This window comes from Schistocerca cancellata, chromosome 2 (assembly GCF_023864275.1).
Source record: "Schistocerca cancellata isolate TAMUIC-IGC-003103 chromosome 2, iqSchCanc2.1, whole genome shotgun sequence".
Classification (NCBI taxonomy): Eukaryota; Metazoa; Arthropoda; class Insecta; order Orthoptera; family Acrididae; genus Schistocerca; species Schistocerca cancellata.
The window spans coordinates 970,474,336-970,488,744 of record NC_064627.1 but is presented as its reverse complement, the minus strand read 5'-3'; positions in this window follow the sequence as shown (position 1 = coordinate 970,488,744).

Here is a 14,409-nt window from a genome sequence, read left to right as displayed (position 1 = left end):
GAAAGAAAGCAGTATTATTTCACTTAATTTATGTTGACAGTATTCTTTCTAAGCTATTAACTGGTATAATCTTACCATCAGAATCATTTAGCAGTGATGTAAGGTTTTTGAATACAAACCAGTCAGAAATTAATATTCAAGAGAAAAGTAATAGAAATTCAAGGTTGTAGCAGTGTGTAGAATCAGAGAAAAGCAGCTACTCATATACAGTGAAACAATGTGTGCATTACACAATCACAGGTTTCATTACAAGTATCTCTTCTCCATACATATCTCCACCATTGATAAGTGCCAGCTCTCCCTTTATTTAGTGTATTGTTAAACTATTACATTTGTTGTTATGTGAGTGTCGTAATACTTACTTTTGAATGCCTCATATGTCTGAGAGTTGTACATTATTAGTATGACACGAATGAAGGTATAATGGAGACTCATGAGCTATTATTGTTGCAAATATGCTCATACATCTAGACTGTTAACATTTTAGATGTTGGTCATATTGAATAAACCACTTTTTATTGTTCCACAGTTATTTAAACAGATGACATCCATACTCAGTAATGAAAAGAAAGGTGAATGTGGAGAAAGTCACCTTATAATTTCTCAGACTAAGACAGTTGAGGATACAGAGGCTCTTAATTTTGAGTCTACTGATTCTGACATACAACATATAAGAGATATTGAGCCCCCACAATCTCAGACAGTAGACAATGAGAGCCGGGCTTGTGAGGATACTCAACGTGATGCGACTGAAGCAATGCCAAATGGTCCATTAAGTGTAAGTCGAAAAACTCCTAGATATAGTTATCAAAGAAAGCAGTATTACATCACTTAATTTATGTTGATGGTAGTCTTTCTAATATATTAACTGGTATAATCTTACCATCACAATCATTTTGCAGTGAAGTAGTGTTTTTTGATGAAACCAGACAACAGTTATTATTGATAAGAAAGTAATAGAAATTCATGGTTCTACGAGTGAGTAGAATCAGCAAAAAGCAGCTACTTATATACAGTGAAACAATCTGAGCATTACACAGTCACAGGTTTTGATATGTGTATCTCTTCTCCATACATCTCTGCACCATAGATAAGTGCCAGCCCTCTCTTTAGTCAGTGTATTGTTAAACTATAACATTAGTGGTAATGTGAGTGTAGTAATATTTACTTTTGAATGCCTCCCATGTCTGAGTGTTGCACATTATTAGTATGACATTAACAAAGGAATAATGGAGACTCATGAGCTATTATTCTTGCAAATTCGCTCATATATCTAGACTGTTAACATTTTAGATGTTGGTCATATCAAGTAAACCACTAATTTAATATTCCACAGATATTTAAATGGATGAAATCCATACTCAGTAATCAAAAGAAAGATGAATGTGTTGAAAGTAATCCTATAATTTCTGAGACTGAGACACTGGAGGATACAGAGGCTCGTAATTTTGAGTCTAATGATTCTGACAAAGAACATATCAGAAATTTTGAGCCCGCACAATCTCAGACAGTATCCAATGAGAGCCGGGCTTGTGAGGGTACTCTACCTGACGTGACTGCAGCAGTGCCAAAAGTACCATTAAGTGTAAGTAGAAAAATTCCTAGATATAGTTCTGAAAGAAAGCAGTATTATTTCACTTAATTTATGTTGACAGTATTCTTTCTAAGCTATTAACTGGTATAATCTTACCGTCAGAATCATTTAGCAGTGATGTAAGGTTTTTGGATACAAACCAGTCAGAAATTAATATTCAAGAGAAAAGTAATAGAAATTCAAGGTTGTAGCAGTGTGTAGAATCAGAGAAAAGCAGCTACTCATATACAGTGAATCAATGTGTGCATCACACAACCACAGGTTTTGATACATGTATCTCTTCTCCATACATCTCTCTACAATAGATAAGTGCCAGCCCTCTCTTTAATCAGTGTATAGTTACACTATAACGTTGCTGATAATGTGAGTCTAATAATATTTACTTTCGAATGCCTCCCACGTCTGAGTGTTGTAGATTATTAGTATGACATCAATGAAGGAATAATGGAGACTCATGATCTAGTATTCTTACAAATTTGCTCATATATCAAGGCTTTTAACATTTTAGATGTTGTTCATATCAAATGAACCACTTATTTAATGTTCCACAGATATTTAAATGGATGAAATCCATACTCCGTAATCAAAAGAAAGGTGAATGTGTTGAAAGTCATCTTATAATTTCTGAGACTGAGGCATTGGAGGATACAGAGGCTCGTAATTTTGAGTCTAATGATTCTGACAAACAACATATAAGAGATTTTGAGCCCCCACAATCTCAAACAGTAGACAATGAGAGCCGGGCTTATGAGGATACTATACCTGATGTCACTGAAGCATTCGAGCATGCAAGAGTAATTGAGGTTATAAGTGTGTATGACTCTGGCAATCAAACGCCTATGTTTCCGTCACATGTGCCCTCCCTCATCGACTGTGCAGTTACCTCTTACAGATCTCTGTGCAGTGCGGGATCAATGCCGTTTTCTGCATAAGCTTTGTCGGACAACCTACTACCGCCAGGACAACAATTTGCTGTGCCACAATCCATGCAGTACCACGTGGATACCTGCCACGTGGCCAGAACTACTTCGTTCACAGGTCTACCTCCTCAGCATCCAACCATGCACGTGCCTGCCTTGGTTCAGCATCAGCACATGTCATCCTATTTTGATACCTCGGCCTGCAGCAGGAACAATAACTTGTTATCTGTGCCTGACCTCTACCTCTGTGCCATTGCTACACATCATTGTTTTGTGCCACGACATTCACCTTATCTGCACACCGTTTTGAGTGGAGTGACTATGAACAGTGAACACTGACACATTCCATCCCACACTCGACATCGTTTCCCACACTGTGCTTATGGACAGTCTGCACCTGCACAGCCTCCCTGCAACTTAGGTGGCCCTGGCTCTAATTATAAGTCGAGCTTTCTGAGGACTAACACGCGTTCTCGAACTTTGATCTTTTTCTCTCCTGTCGCACACACACCAGCTCCAGTCGAGCTTCCAATACCATTCTTAGTGTCTCATCTGCGTTGGTGTTGCGTGACACGTCAATCTGAACACACCAGCAACATGTTGAGCTTCCGCAACTGCTATCGACACATTACGATGTCTCACCCACGTCGGCCTTTCGCGTCGTGACGGGTCACGCTCAACCACAACGTGTCACCTTCACGCTGCCACCCGAAAGGCCATTGTTGCCACATTCCCCGGAGACATACTCTCCTGGAATACTACAGCAACAACAGCTCGATTCAGGCAGTGGCCCGACGAACTTAACTCAACCTGTTCTTCTGAACATTCTACAATGCTTACCGATGCTGCTGCCATGTAATCCCGACAAAGCAATAACATGGTTCAAAATTGTGGACAATGTGTTCGACTATTACAAACTTGACGAGTCAACCAGGTTTCTGTGCATCATCACCCACCTGCACGACCAGGAGGACTTGATTGCTGATCTGGTCGACGCCCCAGACTCATCCAAGTGCTCCACGTCGAGCAACTAGGCAACGACAAACCTTCCCAGCTCTGGAGACGGCTGCATGCCCTGGTCAGCGCCGATCTATTCTCTGACACAGCTCTCCTCACCATCTTGTCAGATAAACTATCTCCTCACATCCGCTTTGCTCTGGCTCAAAGGTCTCCTGAAACTGTCGAGCAAAGAATGACAATTGCTGACAAGCTACATGTTGCATCACTGCTCTATTTCGCCAGCCATTGCCTACCTGACAAGTCTCAGGTTCATGCTCATCGCCCTGCAGCCGGACACGGCTGGGGCTGTACTGTGCTGACCATCCAGCTCGCTCCGGGAAGCAGTAAACAAGCAACTGGGACGTCACCGGCTCTGCCCACGGTCACGCCCCCTCCTGCAACTGAACCTGCTGCGCCCACCAAACATCGATCACCACCACTGACAACGAACTTTCCGCAGGAAATGCAACTGCACTACTCGTACTGTTACTTCCACACACAGTTTGGTGAGGCGGCATGGAACTGCAGACCACCCTGCTACTTCCAAAACGCCAGTCACAAGTAGGTTGGGGTGCTGCCTCCTGTGCACAACATGTCAGGTACCCCCCAGTGCTCCATTCTGCCCATGAACAACCGGATAATTGCTGACGACTTTACATTAAAGAAATTTCTTCGGGATACCTTTTGCTAGTGGACACAGGTGCCGATGTTTCACTGCTGCTTATGTCCTTAGCGTCTTCGAACATCCACCCTCATCATACTTCACTGTAAGCTGTGAATTCAACTAAACTTCAATGCTCGGGTTCAACTTCCCACATCGTCTTACTCTCTGCAAACTGCAAACTCGAGTGGACTTTTTTAGTGTGCAAAATTGACGAACTTATACTAGGCATTGACGTCTTGCGACACCACAAACTTCCACTGGACCTATTGCGAAACACCGTGTTTCCCCTGTGCTCTGTCCAGCAAGCCCCCCCACCCCCCCAACCCCCCAACCCCCACCCCCCACCTCATGAGGACACATCGGTCTGTGCTCATCTCATCCGTACATGCTTGTCTCTGTTGACGACGTTACAAGAAACCACGCACAAGTGCCTTGTCGAGCTTGAACACTTCGCTCACCTATGCAAGGAGAACTTTGAGCTCTTCCTCTGGTTCCACAAAACACAGCTCCAGCTCTCCAATGCAGTAAAGGAATTACAGACACTACAGCAAGGACAAAGCAATGGTTGGTAAGTGCTCCAAATCTGCTACCAAGCCCAGCAATCGAGCCTCCGTGTGTTTACCTCCCACTACCACTCACAACTGTGCTATCAAGACTGCCATAACGTGTACTGACAGTTCCGCAGGGCCACACCCTTCTAACACGACAGCGTTTGACACTCAGCTGGACACAAGTGTGTATGCGCGACGAGCGTCACCTGTTCCCGAACTGACAGCTCCTACCCTGCCCCTCGCGGACAGCACCTCAAACTATGCAACTTCAGCTCCTGCATGCTGCCGTGCGACCGCCACTGACAACAGAAACAGTGCACTCGCGCCAAGCGTTTCACCCGCGACCGTGCTGCCACAGGCCGCGCCCTCGGACAATGGACTCACTAACAGCTCACGAGCTCTACCGAGCTCACCCTACCATGGTGGCACTGCTTCGGGCCGGTGGCCTTCTTGTCATGTTGTCTCCTGGGACACTTCACCGCCTCAGCTCCTGTCAGATCCGCCCAGTGGCTCCGAACGCCATGACTACGCCTCGCCTGCCCCACCCGCCACACATTGTAAACAAACCACCTCCCGTGCCAACGGCAACATTTCCTTTGTCACCAACGGCATGGTTCACAAGCTTCGCCTCGCGCCAGGTCCCTCGATCTCCAGTAAACCATGTTGACTTTGCCCCGAGTGCCTCTCCGACCTTAAAGAACAGATTTCTGAACTACTAACCTCCAGCGTCATTGTACCCTCTGCCAGTAGCTGGTCTACGCCCATACATATGACACCCAAGAAAGATGGGTCCTGGCGCATATGCGGAGACTACCGTCAACTAAATGCATGAATAATTATGGACACCTACCCCATACCCAACATTACCGACTTTACCAGTTCCCTCTCAGGTGCGACCACGTCCTCTGTCATTGATTGCAAATAGGCCTACCACCAGATCCCCATGGCACCTGAAGACATCAAGAAGACGCAGCCCAGACCTGGCAACGCTTAATCAACAAAGTGCTAGTTGACCTAAAATTCTGCTTCGCATATCTTGATGACATTCTTGTGTTCAGCTCCTTCGTCAAGGACAACATTCGACATGTGCAAACTGTTATGAACACTCTCATGGCAGCAGGCATCTAGACCAACCAGGACAAATTGCAGCTACATCAACCCGCTGTAACTTTTCTTGGTTTTCGGGCCTCTGCCAACAGCATTTCACCACTCCCTGAGAAAGTACAAACAATACTAAACCTACCCAGACCTGCATCATTCTAAGAGCTCTGGCGCTTTCCGGGGATGGTTAATTATTATCTCTGACATCTACCTCAGGCTGCGGAGATTCAGGCTCCACTGACGGACGCCTTGGTAGGCATCTCAGCCCGTTCCATGGACCCCTGCTATCACTGACTCTTTGACTGCCCTCAAAAATCTTCTTGCCGACACCTGAACAATCCTGCATCCTCATCCCAAGCGCAGCTTTTCATCACCACAGATGTGAGCGATACTGCCATCGGCACTGTCCTTAGCCAGACAATCAATGGCCAAACTTTGCCTCTGCAGTTCTTCTTGCACAAGCTCACCAATGCACAACAGAAACATTCTGTGTTTGACAGAGAGTTGCTCGTGGTCTACGAAGCGATCAAGCATTTTAAGACTGACGTTGAGGGATGCCCTTTCTATGTTTCAATGGAGCACAAACCCCTGGCTGCGGCCATTACAAAGCCACCAGCTGACCCGCCTCCTCGCCGCTTTTGACACGTGGACTTTCATATCTCAGTTCACCACCGATGTCAGACACATAAAGGGTGCTCACAATATAGTTGCTGATTTCCTTTCATGAGTAGATGCCGTCCACTCACTGTTAGACCTCTCTGAACTGCCTAACCTCCAACCCGCCGACGAGGAAACACAAAACCTGATTTCAGACTCTACTTCTTCACTACACTTTGTCCGCACAACCTTCCCTGGCATTTCTGGTGAGATCTGGTGCAAAGACAGTATGGCATGTTATGCTCCCTCATGCCAACCACGCTCCGTTGAGCTGTCTTCAATGCACTGCATAATTTAGCCCACCCCGGTGTTCGTGTGTGTGCCTGCCTCGTAGTCATGTGGTTTGTGTGGAGAAATGTCAACAAGGACTGCCAGCAATGGGCACGCTCCTGCATCGCATGCAAAGTACACAAGCACACTTCACCCCCCCCCCCCCCCCCTTGGCGCCTACTCGATCCCTCCTGGGCGTTTCCAGCATCTTCATATTGACATTGTAGGCCCTCACCCCCCCCCCCCCTCTAACAGCTTTCATTACGTTCTCTTGTCTATCGACTGAATAACTCTGTGTCGAGGCTGTCCCCCTCCCCAATATTATGGTAGAAACTGTTGCACGAGCTTTCGTTGAGTCATGGGTATCGCGTTTCGGATGTCCAGCTATCATCACGACTGACCAGGGCAGACAATTTGAGTCGGCCCTGTTCAATGAGATTTGTAACATTTGCGGCATCTGGCACATCCATTCCACAGCATATCACCTGCAAAGTAACGGGTTAGAGTGCTGGCACCGCACTTTCAAGGCAGCTCTTTGATGCCACGACTCTCTATGGATGGAGGCCCTTCATCTTGTGCTACTCGGCATTCGTGCGATCTATAAGGAAGACCTCAAAGGCACAATAGCCGAGTTTGTATACAGCCAGAACATTGTTCTCCCTGGTGAACTTGTGAGCCCTTCCGCTTCTCTCCCTCAGTCGCACTTACCTTCCTTCATGGACCATGTCAGATGCCGCTTCATCAACCTCCATATCCCTCCGCCCACCAGCCATTCTCACCCTAAGGTTCACGTCCTGAAATCTCTGGACAATTGTGAGTACGTCATGCTCCGAGATGACACTGTCTGTGCTCCCCTCCAACCTCCATATACCGGCCCACACCGAGTTCTCCAACACCTATGACATCCAGATGAAAGATTCAGCTGTTAGAGTCTCTCTCAACAGACTTAAGCCTGCTCATGTCGAGCCTTCTTCTACCCCCATTCAGGCCACGACCATGCCACTCACTGTCGTGGCTCTCAACGCTCCGACCATTCCCTCCATGTCGGACTTAAACACTCAATCGAGTGACTTCCAGCTCCAATCGTTGAACTCTCCTCTGACCTCACCCTCTACTCCGGTCTCACGCACTCTGTCGAGTGACCACAAGCTCCCCACGTTGAGCTTACCTATGATCATGCCCTTGCCGCTGGGCCCTTCGCTGGTCCCCCCTTGACCTCTCCACCATCGCCTGCCTCTCCCTGTTGAGGTTTCTCACACCACCCCGTCTTCAACATGCCCTCGCTCGAAGTGTTTGTGCCTGTCACCCTGGACATAATCCATGACATCTCAATAATTCTGCGCTATTATACACTGTTCGTCGCGTGTTTCTCTTCATCCAGTGCTCATGACACAACCTCCACCACTCCCTGCCACCTGGTGAAATATGTTCCCCTCCTGCCCAACGTCGACCTGGACATGCTACGTGTGTTTGCCACGCCCACTGGAGACATCGTCGTTGTCGCTCCATTCCACCCGCAAACTGCTGGCCTACCTGTCGCTGCACGACCCAGTACAACACCTGGCTCCCTTCAACAACTTCCAGGTTTGGTGGCCAAACCTTCCTTCACGACATCTACCCGCACAGCTCCCCTACGACGCTGTCGAGCTGACTGTGATCCGGCTCCCGCAGACCTCCCCTGCCAACATCTTAGTCACACCCCCACCCCCCCACCTGGCCTCTCAAGAGTACTCTGTACTGCGAGGGGGGGGGGGGGGGCTATGTGGTGCCGTTGAGGTTGACACCAGCATCTATATGCATTCGTCTGTGGACTCTGAGCATCGTCTTTGAACTCTGAGCATTGTCTTTGGGCAGTTCCACCATGTCAGTTCTTTGTGAGCCTTGCATGTGTTTAGGTGAATAAATGAACTTCTGCAAAATGGGTGTTGTTTGGTGTAACCAACCCGAACTTCTCCCTCAAAACATTGCTCAGTCCTTTGAAGTCCCCCTCACTGTGTGTCATCAAATCAGAGCATGGAGCAATGTCACCATCTTCGATAGTAATGGTGCCATGGTTTACAAATATGTAGATTATCCTATCACACATTTGGTTGTTAACAATCTTCATACTCAAAATTTTCTATAACTGATACTGTGCATTGTGTGTCAGTTCAGATTCCTCATCATGTTCTACATTTTTGGGTTTGATTTCTGAGTGATTATGGTTTGCAAACAACTTCACAGCACATATCACACTAAAATCTTCAGCTCAGTCACATTTTTTGTGGTCAAGGCCCATACCTGTGTCCTTACACAAACATATTAACTCCAAATTGAGACAACTGACATCACGAAGTGTCATTCAACTGATTTCAATAGGAAGTGCAAAAAAAAAAAACATTGGGTCAGCTCTGACCTTGTAGAAACCTAAAAGTTAGCATAAAGCACTGCCTCGAGCCGCTGAATTACTTGCAGAATTGCTCAGGGGCTGATTGTTTTTAGAACTGACTTAGCGGGTTCTGTTGGATGAAGCATCAAAACAACTGCTTTACTTGAACAAACCTTTTGGTCTTTATCAATATCATCATCATCATCTTTGACAGTTTCATCCTCTGGCCAGGTCTGTATGGAACATAGGCCTCTCCATCTTCTGTCTTGCCACCATCTCTCCATCTTCACCTTGGTCAAGTTTCCTCCTTTCTTCTGGACACATTCCTCTACTCCTTTCAGCCATCTGTCTCTCAGTCTTCCTCTTGGTCTCTTTCCTTCCAGTTTCATCTCGTGTATCCTCCTGGGTATCCTCTTCTCCTCCATTCTCTCAACATGTCCATACCATCTCAGCCTTGATTTCTCTATCTCCTTTTGTAATGGTTCCACCTTCATTAACTCTCTGATCCTCTCATTTCTTAACCTGTCTATCTTTGTCACTCCAATGCTGTTTCTCAAGAATTTCATCTCACAAGCTTGTACTTTGCTTTTCTCTCTTCCTTTCATAACCCAGGTTTCTGATGCATATGTCAGGATAGGGACATAATATGACTGGCATATAAACTTTTTACTGATTTGGGGTACATCCTTGCTCCATATCAGGCTTCTGACACTCTTCCCAAATGCTTCTGCTTTTCTCCCCCACTTGTTTATTTCTCTTGTTTTTTCCTTCTTCCTGTATCAGGCTTCCTAGGTACTTGAAACTCTCCACTATCCTCAATTGTTCCCCACCAATTGTTATTCCTGTTGTTCCTCTCTCCTGCTTTCTTGTTGTGATAATCATCTCACTCTTACTTTCACTAAATTTCATCCCATATTCTTGTACTGTTCGTTCCCATGCATCCAACTGCTCTTGTACTTCCTCCTCCTTATTTGCCCAAATCATCAGATTATCTGCAAACACCATAGCTCTCATCTTCCCTTCACCAATTACTTGCGCTACTGTACTCATTATATCATCCACCACTACAATGAAGAGTAATGGTGAAAGTGCACTTCCCTGCCTCAAGCCATTCCTCTGTTCAATCCAAAGTGATCTCTCTCCTCCCACTTTCACACAGCTCACACTTCCATGGTACATTTCCCTTATCCTCCAAATAATCTGTTTTGCTACTCTTCTATTCTCCTGGGCTTTCCACACTTTGCTTCTATGTACACTATCATATGCTTTTTCAATGTCCAGGAAGGTCATTAGAAAAACTATTCCACATTCATGGTGCTGTTTCTGCAGTTGTCTTACAGCAAAAATTAGATCCACTGTGGACCTTCCTGTTCAGAACCCATGTTGCTCTTCTCTCATTCTTCCTTCTAATTTTGCCAAAAATCATACTTCCAATATTTTCTCAAACATCTCTGCACACAACAGGATTTCTTCAAAATACTCCTTCCACATGTTCTTGAGTTCCTCCTTATTCTCTACATCTTGTCCACTTTTCTTCACCATTCAAGGATAATCTGTCATACCATTCTTCCCTTACTTTTAATCATCCAATATAACACCTTTTTTGAACCTTCACTATCCTCCTAATCATTCTGGTCCACTGTTCCATCCACTTTCTTCTTTCTTCCGCACCACTCTTTTTGCTTCTTTCCTGCTTGCCTGATACTCTTCTCTTGTCTCTACTGTTCTCCTCTGGAACCATACCCTAAAGGCTCTATTCTTCTTCCATACTATACCCTTTGTTTTATCATTCCACCAGTGTGTTTCTTTCCATCTCTTTTTGTTGCTTGTCCACCCACATATTGCTTCCGCTGCACTTACTGATGTTCCCTTGAATATACCCCATTCCTCTTCTACTATTATTGGTTCGTCCTTTGTGATGCTTTCCTTAACTGCTTGTACGTACTGCAGCCTGCTTTCTTCCTCCTTGAACTTCCGTACCCTTACACATCTTTCCTGGTTTGCTGTCCCTTTATTATCCTTAGTCCTTCTCAGGTTCATTACCAGCAAACGGGGGCCACTATCCAAAGCCTCTGATGGTATTACCTTAATGTCAATGATGCCCATCTGCTTCTGCATTTCCTCTTCAAACTCTTGCTTCTCCTCAGAAGTGCAGCTCAGCTGTGGGGCATACACTTGTATTACCTCTATGGTCGACCCCTTGAGTGATATTTTGGTCTTCATCATCCTACCGCTTTTTCTCTTCACTTCTTCTTTTAAATCATCTGTTACTACTATTCCAACTCAATTTCTCCTCCCCTCCTCATTTCCACTCCAGTATAGTTGGTAGCCTTTCCTCAGCTCTCTCCTTCCTTTCCTTTCAGCCAACCCCAATAGGTCTAAATTCCTTCTTTCCATCATGTCTACCATCTCCTCCACCATTCCAGTCAATGTCCGCGTATTTAATGTTCCAAATCTTAGTCCTTGTTTATATCCAGTATGCCATCGATTAAATCTGTCCTTTCCAAGGCCAGTTCTATTTTTGAAAGCAGAATCATAATCCACTACTGGCTTGCTGGGCCAGTCATAGCTTCACCAGAGCCCTGTTAGCTGTCACTTTTCAGGGTTCCTGTAGGACCTTCACAGCTACCGTTGTGGTCCCAGGGCATACACAGTCCCCACTGTACCTCACTCCTACAGGCAATCCCCTACTTCATGTCGTTGCCCATCTCACACAACTTGGATGAGGGGCTGGACCAGTGGGAGACAGTCTTTATCAATATCATCATTTAATAATTGGAGTAACTAGAACCCTGGCTGTTTTTTCAATGCTTTCTTAAACAACTTACAGCAGATGTTCCTTGCTGCATGAACTATCTTAATGATATTGTAGCAACAGGCACTGAGCCAGAAAACAGTTATGCAATGTCTCTTCTTTCTTTACTGTTTTGTACACTGCAGGCCTTAAGTGTAATCTTACAAAGTCAAAGTTTTGTCAACTATCTGTTATGTATCTGAGTCATGTAATTTCTGAGCCTGATGTTTGACCCCTCAACAGCATGTCACCATTTTCCCTGTCTGACCAATTTGCATAGTTCATCCAAAGGTCCTCGGAGCAGTCTTAAGCCATGCAGGGACCCCTGGCTGCACAGCATCTGGGGCCAGGGTTGCCTCAAGTTTCCCCATGTGAAATGCCCCAATATTTCCCTGATTTCCAGACAAGTTTTAACATTTTTCCCTGACAAATTTTGAGATCTCAAGGCTAAGTTAAGATGTAAGTTGACAATCTGTCTTTGCAACTATGGTACAAAAAACAAAAGTGCAAATGAGAAAATGTCTAAAAAAACTTGCAAGCAGGTGGCATTGCCTGATATGAGCAAAAATTTCATGTATTAGTGTCAACATCATTTGTAATGAACTGTTTTTAGATGGAGAAAGCAAGCCAAATGGTATATGAGTATCATTAAGCCCACTGATGTTATGTTATTTCAAGAAAACAAACCACATTTGGTGACAAACATATGCATTTCCTTGGAGTCACAAAACAGATTTAAAATACCTTCTCTGATTTCAGATAGAACTTCAGTAAAATGTAGGCCTCTTGAAAGAAGTGTATAAGGTGGGGAAGAATTGTGTAAATGAACACTGTAGGTGACCACCAATAAAATGTTGATTGTACTATGTGTAGGTAGTGGGGAGCACGTGTGGTAATTATGATGATAAACAATCACTCACTCTCCTGTCACTTACTGTGAATACTTTTATTCTCAGAGTGTATACACAATGCATATAGTATAGAGCATGTGCTACAGAGAACTTATCTGGCAAAGATACAATTGTTCTTGCTGCAATAGGGCAGCAATATTATTAGGGAGTAGAGCCAGTGGTTCCCACAGAAGCCTCCCCCCCCCCCCCCCCCAACAAGTGCAGAGCATGGTTACTGGTGTACATCATGATGTGTTGTCCCACTGATGATGGCAAGGGCTGACAACATAGTCTTCCAGGAGACTGGGCAGCCATAAAGGGCAGCCGGCCCATGCTGTCAGTGGCAGTTCCGATGAGGTGGTGGCAGTGTCCATTGAGGTGCTGGTGGCTGGTCGTGTGTGTGCTAGTGAGCCTGTCTCTCCGCTGATAGCAGTGTCTGGAGTCTAAGTCATCATTATGAAGTGCTCTGGGGCCGACACAAGCAGGTAGCTGTTTGAAGAAAGAGTTGATTTCAGACCTGCTGTGTTGATCGTAGCCGGAAGGTGCATGGAGTGCTCTAATGACCTCAAGACCGAGCTGTAGCCCAGCTGTCTATTGGTGAACTTGGCCCAAATCACGAATATAAGTCCTGCAGTGTTACAGAAATCTTCTGGGAGGTATGCATCTTCAACTTCTTGTGGCATAATGAATAGTCCATTAAAGTTCCGCAACTCACTCTGAAGATGGCCACATGATGCATGACTGAAATATCACTGGAAAAAATTTCATTTGCACAGTTGCATGCCCAAAAGTTAATGGGGTCTTCTGGGAGGTAGCCTCGCAGGTCTAGGCTGATGGTAAATTGGCATGAGGAGCCTGGAGCTGGGGATGGTGGAGGCTACACACAGGTTGTGTCCTCTTAAGTCCACGTGGGTTTTAGGCTGTTCAGTGACACTTTCGTCATTTTTTTCCAGCTTGCATGATATCAAAAGTGTTTGGCCCTCATTTCTACATGTTTGGGTCACCATATGCAGAGTGTAGGGCGAGTTTGATGGCATTAGTCCTGAGAATGATGTGTGTACATGATTGGATGTGCTTGTGCACAAAGACAGCTGGTTTGGCATGGTAGTGTAATGTAGCAAATTACTACGAGATGACATTCATTGCAGTAAGTCAGGCAGCCATTTGGTACAGTGGCTGCAGGATGGCTATGTTTTTTGTCATTTTGTTTGCAGCGCAGCTGCCGCTGCCTGCCTTGAAAACTGCATAGTGTAACCATCAGTCAATATGAAGATTCATACCCTCTACAAATCTAAATAACCTATATTAGTTATTGTCCGATATGGTTCAAATTTGGTACACAGCCTTTTGTTATTAATGGAATGATGCTGTCAAAATTTCAGTTTTTTATTTATTATAGTGCAGGAGATAAAGAAAATTACGTAAAAGTCCTAAAACCAATGCTTGCTTTTTAAGGCCATGTTAGAAACAAATACAGATTGACTTGCATTACTATTTGAAGCCATTACAAAGTTAACAGTGCAAAAAAATCGATTAATTAGAATTTTCTTTCTTTAACACTTTAGTCACTGTGCATTTTATAATACAAAAATCAGTCAAAA